General features: G+C 47.6%; 1 non-coding gene across 1 annotated transcript; it reads right to left on the bottom strand.

Moving 5' to 3' along the window:
* Positions 1-3,481: 3,481 nt before the first annotated feature.
* On the bottom strand, positions 3,482-3,554 carry trnar-ccu (transfer RNA arginine (anticodon CCU)). Its single transcript has one exon. It is a non-coding gene; the product is annotated as a tRNA-Arg (tRNA).
* Positions 3,555-5,000: the final 1,446 nt, after the last annotated feature.

Raw genomic sequence — 5,000 nt, 5'->3', positions numbered from 1 at the left:
TGACTTTAGGTTTTCAAGAACAGGCTCTGAACATTTCTCTTTTTTGGGGGCTCTGTCATATATACAAGCTCAGAAGTCTCAGCAGAGGATGGTTTCGATCCATCGACCTCTGGGTTATAGGCCCAGCAAGCTTCCGCTGCACCACTCTGCTTGACTTGATGCGGAGCTCGTGCACTGGTCTTTTCAACATAACTTGAATCTTGCACACATTTCTAAATTGTCTTGCAGCACCTGGGCACATATAAATGTGACACAAGCTTAGCAGAGGATGGTTTCGATCCATCGACCTCTGGGTTATAGGCCCAGCAAGCTTCCGCTGCACCACTCTGCTTGACTTGATGCGGAGCTCGTGCACTGGTCTTTTCAACATAACTTGAATCTTGCACACATTTCTAAATTGTCTTGCAGCACCTGGGCACATATAAAAGTGAAACAAGCTCAGCAGAGGATGGTTTCGATCCATTGACCTCTGGGTTATGGGCCCAGCACGCTTCCGCTGCGCCACTCTGCTTGACTTGATGTGGAGCTCGTGCACTGGTCTTTTCAACATAACATGATTCTTGCACAAATTTCTAACTTGTCTTGAAGCACTTGGGCACAAATAAAAGTGAAACAACCTTAGCAGAGGATGGTTTCGATCCATCGACCTCTGGGTTATGGGCCCAGCACTCTCCCGCTGCGCAACTCTGCTTGTCTTGATGTGGAGTCTATGCACTGGTCTTTTCACCATAACGAATCTTGCACACATTTCTAAATTGTCTTGCAGCACCTGGGCACATATAAAAGTGACACAAGCTTAGCAGAGGATGGTTTCGATCCATGGACCTCTGGGTTATGGGCCCAGCACGCTTCCGCTGCGCCACTCTGCTCGTCTTGATGTAGAGCCTGTGCACTGGTCTTTTCAACATAACTTGAATCTTGCACACATTTCTAACTTGTCTTGCAGCACCTGGGCACATATAAAAGTGACACAAGCTTAGCAGAGGATGGTTTCGATCCATCGTCCTCTGGGTTATGGGCCCAGCACGCTTCCGCTGCGCCACTCTGCTTGACTTGATGTAGAGCTTGTGCACTGGTCTTTTCAACATAACATGATTCTTGCACATATTTCTAACTTGTCTTGCAGCACTTGGGCACATATAAAAGTGAAACAAGCTCAGCAGAGGATGGTTTCGATCCATCAGCTTCTGGGTTATGGGCCCAGCACGCCTTCGCTGCGCCACTCTGCTGAAAGTCACCCCAGATAGGACTCGAACCCACAATCCCTGGCTTAGGAGGCCAGTGCCTTATCCATAAGGCCACTGGGGCTGTCATGTAGTTGTTTACTTTTTCTTTTAGTTCTCCATCTCATTCAGCTTCTGGATGAACAACTATTGTGAGAGGACCAAGTGACTTTAGGTTTTCACGAACAGGCTCTGAACATTTCTCTTTTTTCAGGGCTCTGTCATATATACAAGCTCAGAAGTCTCAGCAGAGGATGGTTTCTATCCATCAACCTCTGAGTTATGGGCCCAGCACGCTTCCGCTGCGCCACTCTGCTTTCCTTGACGAGAGTACCATACGCCGGTCTTTTCAAAATCACTTGATTCTGGCACACATTTCTAACTTGTCTTGCAGCACCTGAGCACATATAAAAGTGAAACAATCTTAGCAGAGGACGGTTTCAATCCATCGACTTCCGGGCCCAGCACGCTTCCGCTGCGCCACTCTGCTTGTCTTGATATAGAGCCTGTGCACTGGTCTTTTCAACATAACTTGAACGCCCTGGCTTAGGAGGCCAGAGCCTTATCCATTAGGCCACTGGGGCTGTCATGCAGTTGTTTACTTTTTCTTTTAGTTCTCCATCTCATTCAGCTTTTGGATGAACAACTATTGTGAGAGGACCAAGTGACTTTAGGTTTTCAAGAACAGGCTCTGAACATTTCTCTTTTTTGGGGGCTCTGTCATATATACAAGCTCAGAAGTCTTAGCAGAGGATGGTTTCGATCCATCGACCTCTGGGTTATGGGCCCAGCACGCTTCCGCTGCGCCACTCTGCTTGTCTTGATGTGGAGCTCGTGCACTGGTCTTTTCAACACAACATGATTCTTGCACAAATTTCTAACTTGTCTTGAAGCACTTGGGCACAAATAAAAGTGAAACAACCTTAGCAGAGGATGGTTTCGATCCATCGACCTCTGGGTTATGGGCCCAGCACGCTCCCGCTGCGCCACTCTGCTTGTCTTGATGTAGAGTCTGTGCAGTGGTCTTTTCAACATAACGAATCTTGCACATATTTCTAACTTGTCTTGCAGCACTTGGGCACATATAAAAGTGAAACAAGCTCAGCAGAGGATGGTTTCGATCCATTGACCTCTGGGTTATGGGCCCAGCACGCTTCCGCTGCTCCAATCTGCTTGACTTGATGTGGAGCTCGTGCACTGGTCTTTTCAACATAACATGATTCTTGCACAAATTTCTAACTTGTCTTGAAGCACTTGGGCACAAATAAAAGTGAAACAAGCTTAGCAGAGGATGGTTTCGATCCATCGACCTCTGGGTTACGGGCCCAGCAGGCTTCCGCTGCACCACTCTGCTTGACATGATGTGGAGCTCGTGCACTGGTCTTTTCAACATAACATGATTCTTGCACAAATTTCTAACTTGTCTTGAAGCACTTGGACACAAATAAAAGCAAAACAACCTTAGCAGAGGATGGTTTCGATCCATCGACCTCTGGGTTATGGGCCCAGCACTCTCCCGCTGCGCCACTCTGCTTGTCTTGATGTAGAGTCTGTGCACTGGTCTTTTCAACATAACGAATCTTGCACACATTTCTAAATTGTCTTGCAGCACCTGGGCACATATAAAAGTGACACAAGCTTAGCAGAGGATGGTTTCGATCCATCGACCTCTGGGTTATGGGCCCAGCACGCTTCCGCTGCGCCACTCTGCTTGTCTTGATGCAGAGCCTGTGCACTGGTCTTTTCAACATAACTTGAATCTTGCACACATTTCTAACTTGTCTTGCAGCACCTGGGCACATTTAGAAGTGACACAAGCTTAGCAGAGGATGGTTTCGATCCATCGACCTCTGGGTTATGGGCCCAGCACGCTTCCGCTGCGCCACTCTGCTTGTCTTGATGTAGAGCCTGTGCACTGGTCTTTTCAACATAACTTGAATCTTGCACACATTTCTAACTTGTCTTGCAGCACCTGGGCACATATAAAAGTGACACAAGCTTAGCAGAGGATGGTTTCGATCCATCGACCTCTGGGTTATGGGCCCAGCACGCTTCCGCTGCGCCACTCTGCTTGACTTGATGTAGAGCTTGTGCACTGGTGTTTTCAACATAACATGATTCTTGCACATATTTCTAACTTGTCTTGCAGCACCTGGGCACATATAAAAGTGAAACATGCTCAGCAGAGGATGGTTTCGATCCATCAGCTTCTGGGTTATGGGCCCAGCATGCCTTCGCTGCGCCACTCTGCTGAAAGTCACCCCAGATGGGACTCGAACCCACAATCCCTGGCTTAGGAGGCCAGTGCCTTATCCATTAGGCCACTGGGGCTGTCATGTAGTTGTTTACTTTTTGTTTTAGTTCTCCATCTCATTCAGCTTCTGGATGAACAACTATTGTGAGATGACCAAGTGACTTTAGGTTTTCAAGAACAGGCTCTGAACATTTCTCTTTTTTGGGGGCTCTGTCATATATACAAGCTCAGAAGTCTTAGCAGAGGATGGTTTCGATCCATCGACCTCTGGGTTATGGGCCCAGCACGCTTCCGCTGCGCCACTCTGCTTGTCTTGATGTGGAGCTCGTGCACTGGTCTTTTCAACACAACATGATTCTTGCACAAATTTCTAACTTGTCTTGAAGCACTTGGGCACAAATAAAAGTGAAACAACCTTAGCAGAGGATGGTTTCGATCCATCGACCTCTGGGTTATGGGCCCAGCACGCTCCCGCTGCGCCACTCTGCTTGTCTTGATGTAGAGTCTGTGCAGTGGTCTTTTCAACATAACGAATCTTGCACATATTTCTAACTTGTCTTGCAGCACTTGGGCACATATAAAAGTGAAACAAGCTCAGCAGAGGATGGTTTCGATCCATTGACCTCTGGGTTATGGGCCCAGCACGCTTCCGCTGCTCCAATCTGCTTGACTTGATGTGGAGCTCGTGCACTGGTCTTTTCAACATAACATGATTCTTGCACAAATTTCTAACTTGTCTTGAAGCACTTGGGCACAAATAAAAGTGAAACAAGCTTAGCAGAGGATGGTTTCGATCCATCGACCTCTGGGTTACGGGCCCAGCAGGCTTCCGCTGCACCACTCTGCTTGACATGATGTGGAGCTCGTGCACTGGTCTTTTCAACATAACATGATTCTTGCACAAATTTCTAACTTGTCTTGAAGCACTTGGACACAAATAAAAGCAAAACAACCTTAGCAGAGGATGGTTTCGATCCATCGACCTCTGGGTTATGGGCCCAGCACTCTCCCGCTGCGCCACTCTGCTTGTCTTGATGTAGAGTCTGTGCACTGGTCTTTTCAACATAACGAATCTTGCACACATTTCTAAATTGTCTTGCAGCACCTGGGCACATATAAAAGTGACACAAGCTTAGCAGAGGATGGTTTCGATCCATCGACCTCTGGGTTATGGGCCCAGCACGCTTCCGCTGCGCCACTCTGCTTGTCTTGATGCAGAGCCTGTGCACTGGTCTTTTCAACATAACTTGAATCTTGCACACATTTCTAACTTGTCTTGCAGCACCTGGGCACATTTAGAAGTGACACAAGCTTAGCAGAGGATGGTTTCGATCCATCGACCTCTGGGTTATGGGCCCAGCACGCTTCCGCTGCGCCACTCTGCTTGTCTTGATGTAGAGCCTGTGCACTGGTCTTTTCAACATAACTTGAATCTTGCACACATTTCTAACTTGTCTTGCAGCACCTGGGCACATATAAAAGTGACACAAGCTTAGCAGAGGATGGTTTCGATCCATCGACCT

The sequence above is a fragment of the Garra rufa genome, chromosome 2 (assembly GCF_049309525.1).
Source record: "Garra rufa chromosome 2, GarRuf1.0, whole genome shotgun sequence".
Classification (NCBI taxonomy): Eukaryota; Metazoa; Chordata; class Actinopteri; order Cypriniformes; family Cyprinidae; genus Garra; species Garra rufa.
The sequence above is the reverse complement of the archived record's forward strand: the minus strand, read 5'-3'. Positions and strand labels throughout refer to the sequence as shown.